Source organism: Sinohyriopsis cumingii, chromosome 12, assembly GCF_028554795.1.
Source record: "Sinohyriopsis cumingii isolate HCF-2022 chromosome 12, ASM2855479v2, whole genome shotgun sequence".
Lineage (NCBI taxonomy): Eukaryota > Metazoa > Mollusca > Bivalvia > Unionida > Unionidae > Sinohyriopsis > Sinohyriopsis cumingii.
The window spans coordinates 38334285-38359892 of record NC_142972.1 but is presented as its reverse complement, the minus strand read 5'-3'; the positions used below and the strand labels follow the sequence as shown (position 1 = coordinate 38359892).

The 25608-nt window shown below is 37.5% G+C and overlaps 1 protein-coding gene across 1 annotated transcript in view; it reads right to left on the bottom strand.

Annotated features, from left to right (window-relative positions):
- LOC149786281 (uncharacterized protein CXorf38 homolog) overlaps positions 1–25160 on the bottom strand; it is a 77107-nt gene extending 51947 nt beyond the window's left edge. Inside the window, exon 1 of the mRNA XM_089976666.1 lies at positions 24189–25160. The gene's annotated coding sequence lies outside the window, so the exon portion shown is untranslated. The remainder of the gene's footprint in view (positions 1–24188) is intronic.
- Positions 25161–25608: the final 448 nt, after the last annotated feature.

The following is a 25608-nucleotide window of genomic DNA, read 5'->3' as shown; positions in this document are numbered from 1 at the left end:
CTGCGTTATGTACAATGATTGCAGCGCATTCTCGCGTGGTTTTATATCCTTGGTAAGCTAAGCGGTTTCTTGGACGGGCTTCATCTTCGACATAAACGTTAGTTCCTAACCTGCTGTTTTTCTTCCCATGCGGATTGTCGCAACTCAAGCTTTTTTGACGCGTTCTTCAACTGCTATGTAGTCGCATAGAAGTTTCAGCTGATTATGAGCCGCTTTACAGCGCCGGTCAAATTGGTAAATTATATTGTTCAAATCCACGCGATGCTTTTTTCTCCACAACGGTCAAGTCAGTGGAGAGGAAACTATAAGTGTCTCGGGAGGCCTATGCGAAAATGTTCCGACACTCATGCCACGAATGTTCAACATCACACTAATTTCAATGAACGTTTTACGAAGCCGTGCTCATCTTCCCCACAAAATCATCTTGTTGCAGTTGCCAATGATCACTTGGAGCACGTGCGCGCATTATTGGGTCACATAGATCACGTCTTCGTTCTTGTGCCGGTCCCGAGAAAATAGTTTTACTGGGTTGTCTTAGCGGTAAAGGATCACATCGTCATACACAACAAGACTATTCGAATATGGGTCAAGATCATCAATGGCCGATGCTTCATCCATCGTGGAACAAATCTGTATTGCGAGTTTTCCCGGATCGATCTAACCGGGCTAATGATCTGAGCGCTATCGAATTATGAAAGACGGAACTAGATCCATCGGAACTATACTTGCGTGGCTGAGGTATCGCCGAAGTAGATAAGTCGATGACAAAAACAATCTTCTTTTTCTCCCAATGTGGAGTACGTGCGATGCCGGACAGCAAAATCCAACTCGAAATGGTCTAGCCGGAATAGCTGAAACTTGTTTCTGATATGAAGCGAAGCCGTTTAAATTTGTGAGCGGACGGCAAAGACGTATCACTTCCGATTCCATAATTTCGAGGTCAATCCGGTGGTCTAACAACCAAAATTGGAAGCAATATCGCTTGTGAGCTAGCGAAACTGCCTATGTTAGGAGTCTATGGTCTTAAACTAAGTAAGAAAAAAAGCAAAACCCAACGGGTTTTTATAAAACTCAACCAATATTTTTCGGTAGAATACAAAATTTAAATTTAAAAGAACTTAGAGCGTACTTATTTAAAACAAATAGCCTTTCAATTTCTCTGACAAGTCTAAAGGTTTTGAGCAATTCGAATGAATTTCAGCGGTGTTCCAATTTTGAATGTGTTGTTAGTCTCAAATATGCTAATATGCCAACAGTCTTCATGTATCGTAATGATATAATCCAAGATATCCTTGAATTAATTCACTATAATCCCAAGATAGTGATTAAGTCCAAGAAGTATTAATGAATACTTTGTAATTTCAGCGAATAATTTAAATAAGTAAATCCTCGCAAATAAAAACTGAACAAAACGATAATACCGATTCCACTTCAGATGCTACGGTAGCAATTAATAATCTTGAAGTAAGCTATTTCATATACCCCTCCACTTGACCTAGGTCTTAATTACCATGTTCTGTTATCTTAATATGCTTATGGAACCTTATAAGGTCAGAATCAAGGCTGAATATAAAGCTCAAATTATAGTAAACATGTTTACAATTATGAATCATCTTAATACATAGCCTACAATGATAGACAAATATTAGGTATGTATTATGCTGTTTGCAAAATGAATGTCACTAGTAAGGTGGGCCATACAATTTATAATCATGAACAAAAAAATTAAACACACAATACAAATCAAATAAAAATAACACATGGAGTACCACGAATTAAATATCATCGTGAAAACATATTCCTGGATAAAGGTACTGCGAGCCTGGAGCACATCTGGATCTGCGACTGGATTCCATCAACCGATCGAAGCCAGGGGAGGAAACTGCATACCGCATCGATGATGCATGTTACCGATGTGTTCTAGAGAATAAAACATGAAATGATCTTGGATGTCAATGCAACGACGTGGACCTCATCCATGACTTGAACGAGATTAATCCTACACTTAGAGGAAGATTGTTTAAGATGGATCATGAAAGTCCTTTCGACTCCGCCCCCGTGGTTAAAGTTTACTTATTGGAGGCAAAACCTCGATTAACAAACATGCCAGAAGTAATATAGTTTCCGAGAGGACAATGTCCGCCATATACAGTTAGCAGGCTCAGAAAACGTTACCCAATAGGTCAACGGAGCATGGCTGGCAAACAGGAGTTTTGTTAGATTTACCTACAAGCATCAAATATACTTTCTGGTTATTGGTGTGATGTGAGGAAGCCCAACGAAGATCACCAGTCAAATAGCTTGTTTTTCCACACGACAACGTATGTGCAAACACGTTGTATTTATATGAATGAAAGGAGCCACCAAAGCGTGCTGGTGAGATAGTAATACCCATTGATCAGTGTCACGTGCATCCCAAACCTCAAACAAAACTGCAGGCTTCGTACGTGAACAACATCATTGAGTCAGAACCAGCTTGGGTAATTCGGTGAACTTGCCATCTAAATGGGTCACAAGCCTACCGTGGTACGGGGATAACTAATACTCATTGTGCACATGTTTAAGCTTGTCAGAGTATTCCAAGTCTAACTCGATGACATACATGACGTCTCTACTAATGTCGTATCGTATGTGAGCGTGGACGTCCACGTGTATGGAAACGATCCACTGAAATTCTCATAAGGGCATTAATTGCATCATCACTAATCCTTAGAGGTTGTCTATGTCCAAACACATGTTGTAACTATTCGGGAACGCATGGTCGTATCTGTCCACTCGCGTAATAGTGACCCAACGCAGAACTCTCGCCACGGATACAACGTTCGTCAAACAATGTTGATCGACGTCCGTTAGCAGTTCCAACTCAAATAATTTTTTTTATAACAACGCATATTATGCTATTCAGGGCGACGAGAAGAATTGCTCAGATCGAGTGTGTACGCGCGGATAGTGGGATCGCGAAAAGATTCATAAACATCATCGAGTATCAGCACGTCTGTGCGCAAATATAGATTGTTGGTAGTCAAAGAGTTTTCGACAACCAAACGCTAATCAAATATTATTCGCGTGAGCGTAAATTATGTCAGAAATGCCTTAGCGAGACAACGATGAAGCAAAGTCGTCAGTTGTGGCAAATGAATTTCAGAAATACTTTTCCAGTCGCCCAAGTACCAATATGGGTAAATTCCTTTGCGCATGAGCTACTTTAGAGTCTATGGGGGAAGAAATGTGTCCTTTTTCAGAGAGCCGTATCGACAAGTGATCATAAAGCTATCATAATCTGTGGCGCTTAAAGAGTTTGTCCAGAATAAAATTGGAGAATTTCGGCGAGTGAATAAACTACAGCTGACCCAGCCAAAACACCATATTATTTTCCCATGCTGAGAATGGGACTTATTGTTGCATATGATGCTGCTACGATTCCTTGAGTAATCAAGAGACCATCATGCCCATGCAGTTTCCGAAACACACCGGAGTTCTTAACTTACGGATTGAATGTGATATGTGCGATACTGCTGTAAGTCGCAGTTTTCCATCAGTCACAAGTTTCCAATCTAAGTCTCCACGGAAAGCTTGCAAATATAATCGCTGGTCATGATCATGTTTGTGGGCGATGAAACCTATTGTAGAATCACTATAGCTGTAACCTCAAGCGGTTTAATAAACACCGCCTTATGTCCTTACCACGAAATAACAGTGGAATCTCAGTTGCTTATTGGCTTCTCATAACAATATAACAAATCCCGCATGGCACTTGTGCGGCAACTTGCGTTGTATTTGATGAAGCAGCTGTAGCGTCAGGAAGCAAAGCTTCTACGAGAACGTTCAAGCTTTACAAAGGCTGCGTAAATGACATATGGGACTTTCATCTTCCTTTGCACCGTGGTGGCTTACAACGCATTTCCCCGACTGTGACATAATCATACGATGCGGCTTCTCACTACAAAGCATTACAAGTCAACGTCGTCAAGCAGCTGTTGATTGTTAATACAGGCATAAAATGTCAACATGGAAACTTTCATTACATTCTTTCTGTGGTGGTACACCATCCTGGAAAAATCTTTGATCCACACATAATGGACCATCCATGCTGCTAAAAAAACAACTGATCAACGTTAGTCTGACCACGTTTGGAATCTTTGCTTCTCGCGGTTGATAATTGAATCGGTTCAAGGCAACCAGTCCAAGTGAACACATCAAGGGCGATATCAAGACTGAGTTCTTCAAACTTTATGATGTCAGTAACTTGTGCAAAGAATTCAATGTTATCAAACTTGAGTTCACCCAGACGTTTTTATTATCTAGGCTGATCTGTATGGTCATTCGCGGGATGCAGCGTGCACATGATCGCATATTCGAAAATACCTCTTGTCGCGATTGTTTACGTTTATCACTAGTCGCTGTGGAATACAAACTAGCGCTGAAATATAATTCGACTCGCGGAATGGTTTTTTCATGTTAATTTTTTTTCATAGAACTCCTGACATTGCTTCTGCCGCACATATTTCATCGAGTTTAGAAATGTATCCTTCATACGTGTAAGTAACGTTGAAGTTATAATATATTATGGCATCTCTCTAATTAATTTGCATATGGTCGTGATCATGAATAGTTTCGCTGTCTTTGCTTTCATCGCTGTTTTCGTTTTATAGTTGCTGCCTTCGCTCGGAATGACATTGACTTTAAGGATGTCAACGGTTAAACTCACTCGCACCGGCGACTCACTTAACCTCAGCGACGTGAATCGATATGAAGAATTGAGGATTGACATAGATTTTTCCTCTTCTGTGAAGGCACAAATGCACCATTGGTCAGAATCACAATTTATCATATTACAACTGTGAGGAGAGCTGCGATCGATAACAGCCCTAGGTTCTAGCAGAGACATCCATTGATGGGTGTGGTTGGCTTTCTTCCTAGACTCGCTCCCACTCCTTAACCTACTGCATCAAACTTACACACACATATACAATACCTGTATACGCAAGGGTTAGCTACGGAGTGTACCATATATGAAATTCGCTGTATGTCATAATATTTAACAAATTAGTGGAAAACGTACAAGTCTATCTCTCACGCTCTGTCCCGAGAACAATTCATAATGAGGATGATTATCTACGACGTAGTCACCTTTGTATATTCCACGTGTATGATATTTTTATGTATATCTACATTTTTCGTAATTCCTGGTAAATGATTTGGTCTAATTGCTGTAATTTGTATTCATTGCTGTAAATTATTCTTAAATTTTGCCTACGTGACTAGGGTCTGTTTTAGGATTATTAAAAGCGTAACATTACAAAGGATCAAAAAATGATCCTTACGTAAGTGCTGACAATTACTAATAATGATCTTAATAATAAGACTTGTTTACTATTTTCTATTGGAGGGTTGAGGTCAGGTTGGTTATCAGAAGAATTAAGTTATCTTTCATTCGATAGGTTAGATCACATGAATTCAGTATTTTGAAATATTAGATTGAGTAGTAGGATATGTGGCGTGTGAAATGTTGTGAAATATAGACTTAAAATATTGTCGTAATAGAATGTGTATATAACGTGAGAACGGAGCAATTAAATTCATTTCTACTTTGGAGTCATTCTTGTATAACGTGTTCATGTTGTAAAATCAAGTCTGCATACGTGTTTTAGGTTGTATTTAGATAGTATTTGAGAGGAAATACATTCGAATGGATTATTCACTGGAATTGAAAGTGCTCATTGACCATAATATTATTCTGGAGCTATTGTGAATTATTCAGAGGTGTTATGGGCAACGCCATTTTGATAACGTCACGATTCTTGGTGTGCCAGTAGATTACCGGTTCTGAAATGTATACAGAACGTTTCATTCTTTTTTGCAGTTAATATATTTTTTCAGGATTATTTTGGATTCACTTCATACTACTGTAAGTTTCTCTCACATTTTCATTCATAATGTTGATAATAAAATTGTTAAGTTTTGCAAAACGTGTTTGTTTTTTGCTTTTTCCCATTACTTAGTTTGTGAAGATGGAGTCGTAACAATATGTTAAATATGATACTTGGATACTTGGCCAGATGGAGAATCCTTTGAAACTCTTTTTTTCCAAGTTTTGTGTTCATGGGCTATTTCACAGTATTGATAATTAACAGGGATTAGCAACAAGCAGGTATAATGCAGGCAAACATCCTGATTAGTTCTTTATACTGAATATAAGATCATTATCTATTTTGGAGTATACATGCTGTAAATATTGGATAGCCACATTAAAATCTGATATATTCAAATATATATCTTTACTTTTAAAAACATTATTTTCAGTTAAGTGAACCTGCTGCTCACTTAACTGAATACATATAAAGGGATAATGCTTGGTAAACGTATCAGAAAGACGTAAATGGTTACAATGGAAATGTCAATAACATTAATGACTTGTGAACCAGAGATTTATTGGGAACGAAAGGATGATTTCATGGAAACAGCTGCCCTGTACGTGACATATAATAAAAAAAGAAACTGATAACGTTCTAATAATACAGTTCCAGAAAACCTGTATTGAAAACCTCTATCAACTTCTTACAATATGCCTTCTGATAAATATATTATCATCCTATTTATCTGTTTCTGTTACTTTATTAGTTAATGGAACTTTTCAACTTATATACATAACTTTCTAATTTTCAGTGTTAAATAAGAATAAATGTGTGTGTGTGCGTGCGTGTGTGTGATACCCTATTAGTTTGAAAATATCTTCTGTTTATATGCATATCTTTATAATTTTCAATGGAAAATGTATCCCAGACATGACATAATAAAATCGCAAAAATAATTAAGGTCATTAATTCTTTACCATATTACAATAATCATGTTCCCAGTACAGATAAAACTAAGAGCTACATTCGCGATAAAAAATACGAAACTCTGCAACCACAAAACTTCAGAAAAGTTTTCTATCTTTTCACTCACGATGCTACCAATTAAGTTCAACCAGAGTTAAACAAACACAGAGAAACAAAATTCTGCAATCAGACCTACACGGTGAACTCTTTAAATGCTCACATAAGTACACATTTGCTATTTTATTAGCGATCAATAAATCAAGTATGAATATGTCTTGGTCTCATTCATTGTTACTGCCATTATCGGTGGTTGTGTCATAAAAATAAAGTTTTTGTCAGTGACCTATTTCCTTTGAAATTTAACTACATTATTGTGATTATATGAGATATCGGCAGAAGTCACAAATTTACGAAATAATGTGCATAAGCCAAACATGATGTTGTTTTTGCTAGGTTGGAGAACTGCATGTGTGTAACGTAGACTCGTATATACATTTTTTGGGAGGAGGGTTTAGGAGTGATGTTGTGGGTGTATTCAAATTGTAAATTGATCATTTCTGGTGGAATGGTTTAGAGTGAGATTTTAGCAGGTATGTTTGTGGGTTGTGGGACAATGGTTGGTAGTTTGGGTTAGCTTTAGTAAATTCCCCACGTGTTTTGTTTTGGATGATGGGGTTGGCAAGGAGACTGCAGGTTTTTAATTATTAAGAACAGTGTCAGTATACAGCAATAAATTATCAATAAAAAGGATACTTAATATCATCGATTTAATACACAATGTTGTAGTGAAGCATGTTCTCACTCGAATGTTGTTACAATAAATATAACTCAGAATTACATTATTTTCATAATATCGTCCTGACGCTAGGAAAGGGATCAGCACGAGTAATTTGAAAAGAACCAATTATTTAAAATTTTAGGTAGTCATCTGCATCATTTTTTATTTAGTTTTTCAAAATGTTATGTATTTTTAGTTTTGCTTTATCTGCATGGCCTAACATTGAGATGTGATTGAATCTTTCCCTTTGAATTCGTTTTACAGAGTATTTTTCTATTTGTAATAAGGTAAATACTATTTATGATTCCTCCTATCTTTTGTAATATTTATTTTGTCCACATATATGTTCATATCGCCTCTGACGAGGAGCTTTCCAAACTCAAAAAGATGGGAAACTAGTACAATATGCATGGTATCAGAGACAATTCCATATGAATCTTAAAAACCTCGTAGCGATGGAAATCATGTCACATTTGAAGAAATCAATAGATGTTAATGTGGTCGCATGCTAGAAAATAATTCGCATGTAAATAGTGGCCAATTTGAACTGCTATTATGTTCCATGCTTTTGTGTCATAATTGACTTCATGTACGTATGAGCGCACGTATGTACAGTTTTATGTTCATGGTCGGATTATAGTCTGTAAGAAATCAGTTCTCAATTTGATCGTTAGGTAGCATGACTGTGAAAGCATTGGTGACGGTAGCTGTGAGTGTGAAAGTCAATGAAATATTAGTTGTGAGTATGATAGTCTGTTGTAAGTGTTGTGATAGCCAATTGCGAGTGTTAAAGTCTGCAAGATGGTGGTTATTAGTGAGATAGTCAGTAATGTATCAACTGTTACAGTAATAGTCATTGAAAAGTTGTAAGATGACGGTTTTGAATGTGCTAGAACGTTAGAGAGCAGATGAGGGTCTAAACGATTGTGAGAAAATAGTTGTCGGTGGGATAACAGCCGTGATTTTTCTCGTCCGTGAAACAGCCTTTATTAGCGTGTGAGCGCGTGAGATAGTAGTTCTGTGTTAGTTTGTGAGATAGCAAATGTATACAATTTATTAGTGGCAGAACATGAATCCGCGTTTAATAGTTCAGAGTACATCAAATCTTGTAAAAATGGCATCATTTACATCAATAAGTAATCGCAAAATAATTCTAAAGACATTGTTAATCATTACAAAATGACGAATTGTATTACTACCGGTCTAATTTTGTATTGTAAATTAATAACCTCTATGTTCTGTTTTACTTAACTAACAAACGTAAATGTTTTGCTCCACATCGAGTACAGGTTCCGGTAACTTCTACTCGTCCATTACGTGTATGAACTAAAGTTGGATTTCTGGTACGTGTTTTCGAACGACTTCTCACATCATATGAAGACATAATTGTATTAAACGACAGACAAATATTCAATGGCATCAAAAAAAGAAAATTCGGAAGATGTTCTTGGTAAGAGCAAAGACTTTCCATCATCGGTTTCTCCACACAAGCAACACCTAAACCGTCCAAGCGTGTCGACGGAACTGTCTTTCCAAACGCAGTTCGTTCGATAATCATGGGCCCTGCTAAATCAGGAAAATACCTGTGATTTGTTTGTACATGTTTGCGCCATCGGACGATTTTCAACCGTGAATTAGTGTTTTGAAACATTTTCAAAAAGTGTTGAGTAACAAAAAAAAAACGTTAAGAAGTGGTAAGTACACTAAGACAATTAGTCGTCCACGCTAAGCACAGCTTCCATCAATTTCTTTACCACCATGGACGACGCACCTAAAATTGACGATCTGGATGCCAATTCAAACAATCTTATTGTGTACGACGATGTGATTCTTGAAAATCAAATTAATCCCAAACAAATATTTTCATGACAACGGCACAAAAACACAGAAATGATTTATCTGACTCAACGAGAGTGATCAGTGACAATTGTAACAAGCTGATGATATTTCTGGGCATTTACTCGCATGGCCTTGAAAACATTCATTGGACTTGGTGTTTGGCCAACCACACGTGGGATGAGTTGCGTGACATGTTTGCGCTAATGATCTTGAACCCGTATGGTTTTCTCACGATTGACTTGACCGGAACTTGAAGTCGTGGGGATAAATATCTAACGGGTTTGGATACGTCAGTTCAACAATCAAAAACGTAATCATATAAAAATATTCGGCAGTGATACCATATAGAATAGTACCAAAGACGATGTCGTGAAACTGCTCAGCAATACTTAGAATTGCTTCAAAATGATAGAAGGCCCTAAAAAACTTAAAGATATGTTACAATGGCGACAGACTGCACGAGAAGGTCTGACAGCCTGATTTGAACAAACATTTTCTCCGTTGATTAAACCCACAAAAGAAATTGAAAAAGCACCCCAATGCAACCGTACAAGTGGCGGCGCTTACTGGAACAGAAGCAGCCTCTGGTCCAGATCGTAAGTCAAACGTACAAAAGATATCAAGAAAGTCACAGCAACTGCAGAGACCATGATGCTGTTACCGCAGGCGATTCAAGAAGCCAAATAAGAGGCTTGAAGAAGCTGTTTGTGAAATTGATGAGGATGTAAGAGAGACAGTTGCCAGAATATCACATGTGCCACCCGAGTACAAGACACAGTTAGAAAAACCGCCTCAATTTTAAGGAAGAATTTCATGAGGCTATCTTTTCAAATCCTGTAGCCGTTGATCTTCACAGACCACTAGACTGGAGAAACCATATGACAAAAGTATCATTCGAGACAAAAGCTAAACGCATGGACCAGAAATGGACTAAACTTTAGGGAGTTTACTAAAAGAAACAAGCTACCGGTACACAGTGGGCTCGTTTTGAACAAATATTGAATGTATTTATGGGTGAAGGATTGAAGAAGGTGAAGCATCATGACGGGCTTTTATGAGAAGGATGGGCCCACCGCAGATGCAATCACAACTTGAATTAGCAAGTAAGCATGCGGCAGACCCAAGTCATAGGTCACAAATACCTCTGTCAATCACTGCAACAGACGAAAAAGAAAAACAGCCCTAATTTCAGAAACGACAAAAACAATTTAGGAGCTAGCACAACAAGAACCTGAATCCGAATTTAGCACAACGTAAGAACACACAGTGTGTCCAAAGGAACAAATAAATAGGTGGCAAGAGCAGCAAAGACGACATGCTGCACTTGTGCCTACATCAGCAAAACCAAAAATAGGGAGACGGTCTAAACAAAACTGCACCGAAGCAACAATGCAACGTGGACCACTCCTCGAAGAGTTAACTGTAAGAGTTCCGGAGACAATGCAAGGATATAGACGCACACAGAAAGAAAATTGCCGAAGCGGATGGACGAACAAGAAAAGAAAGGAAGAAGCAATGGTGGAGGACTGTGTGACCCTAACGACCTTACGGGTCGATTTGAAATACTCGTAGGATCCGTTTGTATGAGCAACAATGCACCAGGAGTCATTAATTAAACCAGATTGATTTGTCAGCAGTAGCTTACTAATGATCTCTTGGACGAAGACACATATCGTGCGTTGATGCATGAACTTGTTGAAGATATTCAAGATATCCACAACACCGATGATAAGTTCTCAAACGATTGTGATGGTGTGTTTAAGACACTCCGCGCCTTTCGTAAAATCTATGATACGATGCAACAACTGGTTGCAAATACAGCCCAGAGCGTGATCTCGATGATCACTATCTCATCCACAAAACCAGAAATCAGTGTTTTCTGCACCTGTGCCCAATGGGGTATCACACACACATAAGATCGCACTAGCATCGTTTCAAGTGTATTACAGTTAGCCTAATATTCAATGTTAACCGTTTGGTGGTCTGCCCGCAAATAACTCATTTATGTTTTCAGCAGACACTGGCGCGAACTGGCATACTATCGAAGTTGCCTCTGGTATGTACGACACAGAATCGATCAATGAAAAAATTCGACGAAGAATTTCGGTGTTGACTGGCAAAGACTAAAAATTATATACGTGCCCATAAGCCCACATTCAGTTCTGTCGTTGCCAATGAATCTCAACCGTGTGCGGTTGATATTACACGGTCATCAATAAGATCAATGTTAGGTTAGCCTGGCCATATTTCAGATGACAAGCGATTTTTGCGTGTGGGATATCAAATCGTACCTGCCATTGTCAGAATTACCTCAACAACGCAGGTCAAAGGCGATTGTCAGATTCCATGATTGCAAATCTGGTAATGGATAGTGGATTTGGACGTGAGTGGTAAAGTCGCCAAAGCAGACACGCGGTAATATTTTTTAAAAAATCAATAATGTAACAGTGGGAGCTAGAAGAATATGCAATGGCTAATTTCACAGAGGTATTTGATCCAGAATTTGAAATGGGAGCGCCTGTGATGATGGATCGAACCAAGAGAGATTTTCAGTATTACACATACCCAGTCAGGGATCCCAATAAGTTAAAAATAGAATTGCAAGTGCAAGACACATCTAAGTTTTTTCTTCCATGTGATGCATTTTTGGAACTTGAGAGCAAACTAGTACAGAATGACGGTACCTATTATCCCGCCAATACCACGGTGGGATTTGTTAACGATATCATTATGCCATTCTTTAACAGTGCACGTTATTCCATCAATGGAAAGGAAATCGAATCTATTTTGGACAACATTGACGTGGTCACCACACTAATTGTGAATGCTAGATACAGCGATTATTAAACGATAAAAGAAGGTCCAACAAAGATGTTCATCAAGGATATATCTGATAATGCGGATTCTTATCAATATTCAATTAGGCGACATAAAGCACACACCAACTCTGCTAATGATGCAGATGTACAAGCTGTAGTTGAAGGAGTTAACGGTACTTTCAATGATGGATTTGCTCAGCGCCAAGGTCAACTTCTTGGAACCTCAGTACGATCTTCGTGCGCAATTTCTGTCAGTCACATATTTGGGTTTTGCAGAGATATTTGCAATGTTATTTTTGGAGCTAAACATACAGTCACATTAACACGGTGTTGTTGTTCTAAGGTTTAACACTATTTTTCAGCCCAAGATAGGCTATACATGGCGGCCAGTATAACTGGTGGAGGACGAACCCTGGAAACCCCAGGGAAGAACCACCGACCCACGAGAAGCTACTGGCAGGCTTTCCCACGTACCCACGCTAGCCGAGCCTTGGACTAGAAACCCACGCAGACAGAGGTGAGATGGCAGTGATCCGGAACGGTGAGCGCTTTAGACCAATCGGCCACTCGGGGCCCCCATTACCACGTAAAAATAACTCCTACGATGAAATTTGGCGTGGTGCAACTGATGCTGATAGCAGAGTTGTATTAGAAACATTAACATTGTTGACGCCTGTGTTATCCCATTCACTTTCGACAGAATCACCATTAATGCAGTCGGGAACCACTTCAACGTTGTTGTTTCTCGTAAATACAACAGACTCACACCCACCAACTAATATTACGGATCAGTTTACTTGGCAAATAAGTGCCCGACATGGTCATAGTGCACAGCAACGCATATTTGTGGCGTTTAAACTTACAAATCGTGACAATGTCCTAACTCATAGCAAACTGATATTTGACAACCTAGACATGACAGGTTTATTTGCAGTTAAACGGTCATCGATGACCTCCTGACGAAATTCGGCTCAGGTTTACAACCAATCATACTGCACGTGCATACCACAATCTATAGTCGTATATGGACTGGCATGAAAACTTAAACAATGACTTGGAGATTTCCCAGCATGACGTCGTGATACTGTACCCAATTTATTACTTTTCGCTGAAATACCTGGAGTTGTTCATGCCATTCATTGTCGACATGCACATGTAGGTGACACTGGTGGTGCATATCGATTCAATATTGTGATACTTTCAGACAACACACTGTTGTTGGAGGGTGCTGGTGGTCGAATGAGAGCCATCGATGCATCTGTGGAAAGTGCATATTTGAACCTGTTACATATTTTTATTAGTAATGTCCTATTACGACGTGAGGGCGGCCTTACCGAAAATCGACTTGCGAAAATAAAACATGTAATCAGAAATGACTGTGTTGTCATGCTAAACCTTTCTCCGGCAAAAAGAGATGGAAATGTCCTCGTGTGGTTCACACAAACAAAACTCGCTCTGTTTAATGCAGCAAAATACAAACATACCTCAGTGACATTAAAATTATCCAAGCCAGAGGTGGCACAAACGGAAAAGATTGCTAGAATATTTCCATTCCTTGTAGCCATTTCAGCAGTTTTGTCAGGAGCGGCTCGAGCGGTTGCAAAAGCTGCAGTGTTAGGGGCTGTCGAAAACGCATCAGGAATGGATCTGAAGAAGGCAGTTGGAGGCCTTATAAAAAAGGAAGATGCCTTCGATTACCAACCAAGAGTCGTCAAATACCCTCAAGCAGATGTTTTCGATTACACGGTCCCAGAAATTAGCACTGTTGATGGAAGCGAATCTTCTCAAGCGTCCATTAACCAATCTTGATTTAAACTCGATGGCAAAATCGATCAAGCATTTTCATGGTGTAATTATGCAAGATGAACATGCATCGAAGGTGCCACGCACACGTGAAACGGGCATCATCAACCTGGATTCATCAATAGGACATGGCACTCACTGGGTCGATACGTGATAATTGCTCAACATAGTTTGTATTTTGACTCGTAAGGACTTGCACCGCCAGTTGAAAGTGTTAATTATTTATCCAAGTATTGTAAACAACCGTTGTTTCATTCGAATACGTCAGTGCAAACATGGAGGGTGATCCCATTTGCGGTCATCTTGTTACTGAAGCTTTGCGTACATTGAAGCGTTCATCGATCCCGCAAACACTTATCGATGTTATATTAAAGTACGTGTATATTATACAACATATCTATCAATATTTACGGTAATTACCCTGCTCTACGACACAGCGCTGATGTCGATCGGAGCCAATTTGCCACTAAACGCGGGTTTGTCTGAGTTTAGCAGCAAGTTTGTTGGTGTTGACCAAGGTGACCTTTTGATATTTGAAGATCACATTGGCAATCTAAAACTTCAAGCATAGACATTCAAGATATTATTATCGAGGTCAAAGGCGATTTTGTGGTAAATAATCTTGTTGAGCTCACTTACAACGGTGAGAAAAGAGACAACAGGGTGTCGGTTGCATTTATCAAAAACTGTGTTGATATAGCTAATATGGCAACAATACAATATGTACAGTAAGAAATGATACATGTGTCCGCACCACAATATATAGTAACTTCGGGGGAAGATTCAGTGGAATATGAACCAAAGAAGGATCTGAAAAATATGATGATATGGCAAACGGTCGACTTCTTTTCATCGCTGTCAAGGTAGGATTTGATATACCTAAACGTAATATATTGTATTTGTTTGTTTTAAATCGATATTAAGGTGTGTGGGTTGCATTGATAATAGTAATAAATATTTCACTGAATTAAAAACACGTCTTTCAGAAAATAGTACTAAAGAATATCAGTACCATTAGTTGCTAGAGATGAAGTTCAGTTCCAAGGACTCAACTTTTATCCGAAGGGACTTGACCATCTTTGGTGTTTGTGTTTAAAATTATATTTTGTCATTGTATATTCATAATGGAATCTTAACAACTATCAGCGGATGCTAACATTGATAGCAATTTCGTTCCACTTGTCAATGAACATCTGCTTCAAAGTGGTGTCACCAGAACCTCGTATGAATTGTCATGTAATTTTTGTTAACTGTCAAGTAGAAATTTCTATTTGGAATCAACCTGATGTACCACTACCAACTCGAGGCCAGCTTGGAATCGATGCCCAGGCAAACGCCCAAAAAATTAACTAAAGTAGCAAATGCAAAACCTCTCTTGGGTTGGTTCCACAGTGGCAAAGTAGCATATACCGATGAATCTACCCCAGTTACGTTCGCCATCAAATATTTTAAATAAACATTGATTCGACTGAGTAAAGAAAGGTCTCGACTGTTATTCAACAAGAACGCCATTGTTCGGGTAACAGTTATTGGGCAAAGACGATCGTTAGATGTAAAAGGTTATGTCGTTATCGCTGTGTTCTTAAATGAGAACGGTGCCAAACCACCAGAACGCACAATCGCCGGAGATGTAAGCAATTCCGGGGCAGAGGGTTTGTAATAACTGCATGACAATTGTGCAAGTAAAAAGGAATGATTTTTTTACAAATTGCGCGTGCGTATTGCGCCTGTGCGTGCTGGTGAAACCTAACAAGGTCAGCCTGTCGTGCAATTAAAATACGCGATTGTGTTATTAATAGAAGAACTATGACGGACCCTCAGTTTTACCGGCGTGAAAAAAATAATCGAAGCGGAACAACAGCTGCGAAATGAGATCACAAAGAGAACTGGGTTGATTGTAAAATACAAACGCGCATGTTTTCTCGTAGATACTATTTGCGGTCTTGCTGCGGTAGCAACTGTTGGCCTCGGTGTCACTGGAATCACAACCACATCAACTAGCCTAGGTACGTCAGTCGGCATTATTATTGGAGCTATATCAATAATAACTAGTGTATTTTGTGGTGCGAGCAAATTATTTTCGATGCGACTACAATCTCGAGTAGGTGTATGTTCCTTGCAGCTGCACAGAGCAGTCTCAATGCGATCGGTAAATTGTACTCAGTAGCAATCGAGGGGAAAAAAAATCAGTGTGGCTGAATTTGAGACTATGCTGGGAGAAATGGAAATTCCCAGACAGTTACGAGCACAAATAAGAAACAGCGCCGTTGCTGATTTACAGACAATACAAGTCTAATAAAAAGGAAAACAGTCTTCTTGTAGGAAAAAACTGGTCATCGGTTGAAAACACATTAGCTAGCAGTGTTTGTATTGATCGCTACCATAGGCATGCATATCTGCACACAACACACTCTGCCATTGCAAGTTGAGTAGCATGAATGTCTGGGTTTCGGTCCAACGGACGGGGGGAGGGCACTGACAGACGTTTCTGCCCTCTGTCTCCCCCCCCCCCCGGGCTGGCCACATGCGCGGGTTACGTGTTTACTAAACATGCATAAGTCGCATGATTCACATATGGCTGAAGTGAGAATGGGATAGAGGCAGAGACGGATGGCAGTCACGGGGTGGGGGGCACAGTAGGGCAAAACGCTCATAAACACACTACTAGGGGTCTCTAACTGTGTCGAGTTATTGGCATTGCAACGCCAATGGATGCTCATGGTGTAAACATGCCTGTACATTTCTAGTTTCCAGAATAGTTTATTTCTGCAAATTCTGTGTCGTCTGTGTCCAATATTTACAATTTATAGTTTTAATATTTCTAGAACAAATTGGACACGTAAATAGGAGGAACTCTTATATACATGTGTTCAAAGAGATGGGAATCCAAAATTTACGGAATGATTGATATTATCAATGACGGTGAACTATATCGCATATGTTGCTTGACAACATAGACTGGCCCAAGTAAATATGGCAACCATATTGCTAAAGAAACTCCCGATTGATTCGAAAAGCCAACAAACTGACAGTATTAAGTCAATGATTGAAATGACCGAGTTTTGTACATTTTATGTCCTTAATGCCTTCTTTTTACAAATCATGAGGGGGGGGACTAAGAAATGGGATTGTGTAAGAATACTATAAAGAATGCCTATCCATGTTGATATGTGCCTAAGCTAAAGCTGAACTCTACGCTGAAAGAATATTGCAAATTTTATTATTTAGTTTAGGTTTCTCCATTGTGAAAAATGGCAAATTTTATGTAAGCATTTCTTATAATTGCAACGTTTCGTGTTCATCAATATTTATGACGTTTAATTTAAGCTTTTCTTACGATAATTAATTGCACTATTTGAAAATATTTTATATAATTGAGGTCTTTATTTATTTAAGATCCCGAGCATATCTCTCCTTCCCTCCCTCTCCCTCTCCCTCCCCCTCTCCCTCCCCCCCCCCTCTCCTGGAATTTCATTTTTAATTGAATGAATTAAATTCCCAAAATTACTTTTGACCAATACTAGTAGCATCAGAGTCCATGTTATTGCCATTTAAATTACTAGGGGAACTAACTGGGGCTAAAAATGTATGTTTGTCATAAGTGTTATAGATACGTGAAAGCACATCTATATTAAATAAAACATCAACAACAGCAAGAACAATAACAGCTGCTACTACTACTATTACTAGTTCTGTTACAATAACATACATTAAGCTTTCTGCTATTCTGAATACTGTGAATCCATGTCCAAGGAGTAGTATTATTTCAAGGAACATAATAAAAAATTTACAACAACCCTCTGGGGTTCCGATTGGCCGAGTGGTCTTCACTGATCACTGGCATCTCACCTATGTCTACATGGGTTCGAGTGTCGGGCTCTTCTAGCGTGGGAATGTGAGAAAGTTTGCCAGTAGCTTCCCGTGGGTCGTTGGTTCTTATCGGTGTTTTCCCGATTCTTCCTCTCCAAATATACTGGAGGACGTGTATAGCCTATCATGTGCTGAAAAATGGTGTTGAACCCCTAACAACAACAACAACCCAATAAGTGAATAACAAACCAGCAAAAAATCACCCATGTTAAGGTGATAATGCTTTCTGGGGAATGGACAAAGAATTAAGGATAAAAATATCATTGTAACATTGGTCATCATGTGTGTGTGTGTGTGTCTATATATATATATATATATATATATATATATATATATATATATATATATATATATATATATATCCTAATTCATAATATCAACATGATATTTATACAAATCTTAATACGAAAAGAATATCAGTTTTGTTAGAAAGAAATAGAGCAAATTGTAATTATATATAGAAAAAATTAATCCAACCGAAATAGGTTTTTTTACTCATTTTCAAGACCATCAAAACCAGGGGATATTTAGAGAAAAATACTTTTAGTATCTAAAGACACAAACTGAACATAGGCAAATACTATAAATTATTATAAAACTATTAGTCTAGTCTTTGTGAGCCACTCTGCCTGTATATTGTCAAGCTTGATAGTTTGATAACTGTTGTAGGTATTGGATGTAAATAGTATCCCAAATATAGGCAAACTGTTTCACTCTCCAAATGTTGATGTCGTTGTTCTTGCTGCTGCTGCTGTCTGTCTGTCTTTCTGTTTAAAGTTCACTTTGTTTTCTTTTTCACTTTTATTTGGGTATTTTGTTATTGTTTTCTCTTCTTTTGGGATCGGATAGGTGTTTGGTTTCTTTTCTTTCTATTTTTTTTTTTTGTGTGGGGGGGTTATATTGGGGGGGGGGGCTGTCATTTCGTTACATGAGACTTCATGGGGTGTAGATTGAATATGATGCTACGTTATACATAAAATAGCACCAGCTATATCACTATTAGGTCCATACCGCACACATTAACAGCTCTGAGAAAAGTGTTTAATTCATTTCAGGGAGATTAATAATATACTTTATCTCAAATAAAGGAATTTTTGTTTAGCTTCAGGGAGATTTCCAATTTTGCTTAATTTTGGGACAATATTTTCGAGTCTGAAAGATGGAAACTCCTTGAGCCTCCGATCTTACATTCATGAGGTTGTAAATTTTCGAAAGTTTATATAGTGTACATTTATTTTCCTTTATAGCATCAAACCAAACATCATTCCCCGACATTAATGATGTTTTAATTAAAAGTGAATATCATAATAATTAAATCTTATATCATCTCCTCATATAACGATTGCCTTAAATATTTTTTTCCTCTTACGAAGACATAAGGTGTTAAGTTAATAATAAGAAAGATGCATGGAATTATCAAACATTATGTATCGCGACCAGTAGCGATACATTTTAGGTACTTTTACTCTGTGTGTGTGTGTGTGTGTGTGTGTGTGTGTGTGTTGTTTGAGAAAATCAGAATTGTGTATTTGAAGTATACATAGTCAGCATGACTTAGTAAAGTTCAACCAAATGTTCGTGATTTTTTTTCTTTATGTGATAAATTCCTTCATATGTCAGCAGATTAATGTGACATTTGAAGGTATACAATGACAGTATTCAGATTTTCAACGTATGGGGGCACGTTTCTTGTATTTGAATCGCTTTTCCTTTTTATAATAATTTTCAGAACAAAAATTGTACGTATTAGATTTGGATTCACTCTCCAAATATTACTGTACATACCAAACATGCATTCAAGTGAAAACATTTTTGGAGAGGATAAGCATATCACCTGTATAAAGAAGAAGTAACACTTTCATATATACAAGAAAATAAAAGTCCGTTTCGTTTACCACTAACACCTCTCAAAACATACGTGAATTTAACCGAGGGCCATCACATACTGAAAATAGGAGATGGAAAATATTGAAGATGAAGACTGTTTTGTCCCTTGTAGGGCTCAGCCATGGGCGGACTGTCGTATTTTGTGCGAAAGTTAAATTGAATTTATCTATTGTGCCAAACTTCAGGTCTTTAGTAATCGTAAACAAGAGAAAATATATCTGTCCATAGTAGGTCTAGTGCGCGAAATAAGTGTAGCACTATCATGTGTTTGTGGGCAAATTGCATATCTATTTCTTCGACTGTCTGAGTATGAAATATTATTCTGATTGAATATTGGCTGATAGACACTACCGCCGTACAAAAGGGCAGTCGTGGAGGATACAGAGTTAATGTATTTGATGTCAGTCATGTCCACTACCAATCACACACCTATCAATCTCACCCACTTCTCCAGAGTTAAAAATAAAAGAATAAGAAAGAGACAATGAATACAAATTAAGACAAAAGAGAAAAGCAGATCTTTAGCCAAATATTTAAAAGTGAATTTGTGTTAATTGGGTTAAGAAGTAGGTAAGTGCCGCATTGATTGTTCCATGTTCCAAGTCAGAAATTATGTCTTCCATTGCCTCGTTCTGGAGAAGTGCGTGCGCGCGCACGCGTGTGTGTATGTGGTAGGGAACATACAAGATAGGTAGGGTTGTATTAATAATTTCCACTTGGAATCTTATCGAACGATGAGTACAGACAAACCAACAAGGGTAGATTCTCACTCGATTATGTTGATCTGTTTGCTACTAGCTGATATCTCCTTTAATATCAATGTAGTTTTGGGGACAGTGTACAACTGTTAAAGATTTTTATTACCTTAAGTGCTCTCATTCAATGTCTCAACGAGGTTCTTTAGGAATAAAACCACTAATTTATATATTTTGCACTAGATGGCCCAATACACAACCTAAATATTTCTACCTTTAATTTAGGGCAAACAGTATTTAGAGTCAAAATGGTGTGCTTCGTAGCATGCAAAAATTAGTAGAGTGTGATATCGGTAAAAGTTACATTAATCAACCCACACCCACCCCATCCTCTACTCCATCGAGTTTGGGACTCGGTTAAGTTAATAATTAGCGGTACGAGTTCTTTAATTTCCATTGGTATGGATCTGTGAAGAGAAAGTTTTAAAAAAAACTATACCTCCACACCCATATATATATATATATATATATATATATATATATATATATATATATATATATATATATATATATATATAGATAGATAGATAGATAGATAGATAGATATATGCAGACAGACAGACAGGTGACGACTTGAACAAAAATGAGTTTTCTCTTAACAGAATGTACTATTTGAATAGCATACCTTACATTTGGACCGCTCCGGTGACCTAAGTTGTTAGAGCGTCCGCCTCGGGTGCGGGAGTCGCGGGTTCGAACCCCCGCCGAGTCATACCAAAGACTTATAAAAATGGTACTAGCAGCTGCCTCGCTTAACGCTCAGTATTAAGAGGTTAGTGTTTGGACTGGTCGGCTTGGTGTCAAGATGATGTGACTTAGTGGGAAATCATGCTACATGTCTGCGGAATGATGACCCAGTGCTAGACATCACTATAAACTGCCACACTGCAGTCATCATAGCGATATGACTAGAACTTTTTTAAAGCTATGTTAAAAATCCAAATCACACACACACACACACACACATACACACATACACATTACATTTCAAGTACTCGACTAATGCCCCTATTCAGCTAAACTATGTACGCATTGCTCTACTAAATCCACCGAAAATAGGTTTGATATTATGATACCTGCCTGACTTTGTACAAGGAACTACAGGATAAATGTAAAGCGCTTCTTGAATAACTGAGTACGGAGATAAATTAAATTTCATTATGTGTCTAACGTGTATGAATTTATGAGAAATATTGGCAAAACTCTCGCTCACACATAAAAATTATGTTGTAATGAACATTTTAGTAAATAGTATTAACCACTTTCTTGCATGGAAATTAATTTGGTTACGTTGAGATCAAAATGGCGGACACAACGTCGCTGGCCATGTCCATAATCTTTTCTTGACGTTCTCAAACTATTGCTCAAATCGATTCAAATGGATGAATATAATTGTTTATACTTTCTACTCAACCAGCTGAGGAATAGATAAAGGTGGGACTGATAACTTTAAAATGTCAATCAAATGCAGTAAGCATAAAGCAAGTGAGGCGCTCTGTAAACTCAAGGATAGACTTTTTGATGCACACCAAATGAGTTTTGAAACTCCTTAGGCTCTGTAATGTGCAGTCTTTTACTTCACTGTAAAGTTGTTTTGATAAAGAGGCAAAGATGCTCGCCGATAGCGGTTTCGGTGTATTCAGTTTAAAATAATACCTGTCGTGGAAAAATACCTGAGTATCATGAAAGAGGCAGTTAAACGATGACTAGAAGCAACATGGTTGATTTTAGGGCGACAGTGCTGATAACTTTTTAGTCTTGCTGGAAATGAAGGAGATCCAATCACCTGTTTAAATTAAGGGGATATGTCCTACAGTGTTGAAAGGGTTGGGTGGCTTGCCATGCCGCGTACGAGTGTCCGTCCCTAAAAGAATGAAAAGCTAAACTTAACTCGTTAGATGTATCAAATACGAATATATCTGCTGCTCACGAATATACTTTCACAGCTAGATGACATGTCATAAGTAAGTTCGAGTAAGCCCGATTTGGTGACTTATATGTTAAAAACTAATTATGTCTCTTTTATATTACAAATCGCTGAGAAAAGAGATACAATTATCTGTTTTATCAACATTGTTCAACTAATAGAGATATTTTGATGAACCAGTAAAATATACACATCATGCATAGATATTGCATTTCGTAGCATACCCTGGCGCCATTCTAGAGAGAAAAAAGTAACTTTGGCATGTTTCCATATATGATCTGCAGCATCTGAACTGGCAGAGATGATTTGAAGAAGAAGAAAAAACCTTGCCCAGATAGAGGTGATGGGAAGACGGTGTGTCGAGTACTATATTCAAGTCTTTAGGTCTAAGGAGAAGGTCATACCAAGAAGGAAATGTAACATTGTCACCCTTTATGTGTGACCAGTGTCTGTGTCTGGTATGTGACATTTCATCCACCGAGATAGGTTAATTAAACTGTACATAAATCATGAATAGACGGAGTATGCATAAATGGTCAGTTAACTAAGACAAAAGGTCATACAGAAGAACATGAAACGTTTCGCTTGTGGTACGTGTACTTTTAATGTAAATTTACAATGATACTGAAAATATCTCAATCTAATGTCAACTGTATGTGCAAAACAGTTTCTTTCATTTATTTCTATAATTACAGAAATGCCTATCAAATGTAATTTTGTACAAATGATACAAACACTACAAGCAGAGGCTGTCAATAGGGACATAGAAACGAACACTGCTGCCAGTCTAGGTACTTTTCAGTAATAACATTATATGGAAACGGCTTTAAATTATATCTTCAGCTTTATTAGAAAAGCAGCCCTAAGTAATAAAAATGTCAAAGGAGGGAAAGATTCACATTGTGCGATAAATTTCTTATTTACCAAGCTAGATTGTGTTTCCCGGTTTTCTAAATTATATATAAATGAAACTAAATACACCTTTTAATTGCATTCATACTTCTATACAAGTTTTTCTCTTTAATTTATTTAAACATTAAATCAAGCATATTCCATTATAGCTGATGGAGTAAAATATTTACATTTGGAAGATATTTCATGAAAAGTGATTTTTTTAAAAATGGATTGTAAATCGTTGAGTATTTTAATTTGTGAGATATGTTAAACACTTGAAAATCTAAATTCCATCAGAACGACTTTTGCGAGTCACTGACCTCCACTCCTCCTCCACCATTTCTTCTCCACAAATAGCTCTCAATGCTGCATATGCACTCATGCAATATTGAGTAAAATAGTATGGATTGCAAATGTTGTGAAGAAAATATCCATGTTGCATCACATAGTTTTCTTATTCATTTGAATGTACTAATCTCCTATACGAAAGCGCTTATCGGTAACTATGAATATGACATAAGGTAAAAGTCACACCTCTTCTATACATGCAACTTTATTGATTCAGATAAATATATGTGAACTAATAATCCCAGAGCATTGACGATTTAAGAGAACAAATAGGTCAGCTATTGATATCTATTTAGCAATGGCGTCTTTTTGGCAAGTATAACGAAAAAGAAGTACATATCGGATCGCGATTATTTCTCGAAAGTAAGTGACAAAATATCAGCGAGAAAGTTGCCATCACATTGTGTAAAATAATTTAGTGCCCAAAATTATAATAAATTAACATACCTTTCAGCAAATTAGATCCAGTCTCTACTCAGATGACAGCGTTCGTCCAGTCGTTTGGCTACACGGAAGAAAATTACCTCGTACTACTTAATATGGAATCCAATGCAACAAATGCACAAAAAAATTGAATCAAATATTGTTGTACATTTACATGGCTCTGAGGGGGAAAAATATGCTACTCAATAATGTACAAAAAAATATTATTTATATACAAGTATACATTTTTCTCCACATAGGTATGTAGTTTTGTGCCTTGAGATTATGAAAGCTGGCTGATTCGGACAAAGACTGACTCGGACCCTAGCTGTTTCTGCGCAAATTGATGGTTTACTGGCTTATTCGGACCATGTGAAATGTTAAAAGAAAAACAATGCAGCACACCTGCCTGATTTATTTTAATAGTTATTACTGTTTTCGCAAGCATAATAAAATAAAGTAAAAGGTTGATATTCAGCTTTTACATTTACAACAGATAGTTGTTAGCAAATTTCTATCTAAAATCAGAAAAAATAGACACGAATTATTTAGATTTTTTTATATCCAAAATGATTTTCCAATGTTTCAATAAAGAAAATATAAGTTAACTCTTCATAAATCAGACCAGTATCGACGCTACCTAACATAAATGTATACAGATTGACCCAAATTATTTATTGATTTCTCATATAAGCAGTGCTTCTTCGCATTATATTTACCCCAAAACATAGAATAGAGCGATATATTGATGAGTAAAACGAAAGTATAAAGTACTTCGCCGTTATCATTAAATTTTTACTTAACATTATCTTTGAATTGTTATCTTTTTAGCAAAATCTCGAACCAGTAAACCAGCTTATATTTATTTTAAACATTGAAATTTTTGAAACTATTCCATTTAATGCACGCATTAAATTCATTAAATATTGGATAATGCAGGATAAAGGTCAAATCTAAATAAGTCTAACAGAGGCATTAACATACTCAGAGCAATGTTAGTAAATGTTGATGTAAGTTATCACTGAATTTGCCATTAAGCATTTCTCACAGTATTTATATAATAATCTTCGACTGCTCCGGTGGTCTAAGTGGTTAGAGTGTCTTCCTTGAATGTGGGAAGTCACTGGTTTGAATCCCATTCAAGTCATACCAAAGACTTATAAAAATGGTACTATCAGCTCTTCGCTATGCTCTTAGCATTAAGAGGTTAGTGCTAGGACTCTTCCACCGGTGTCAGGATAATATGACTGGGTAGGACATGATGTTCATTTCTGCAGCATGATGCCCCAGTGCTAGACATTACTATAAACTGCCACACTACAGACATCATAGTGATATGACTGAAAAATTGATAAAGCTATGTTAAAAATCCAAAATCACACAAACACACACACACACACACACACACAATAATCTTCAATGGAAATTGTGTGGACAAAGAGCA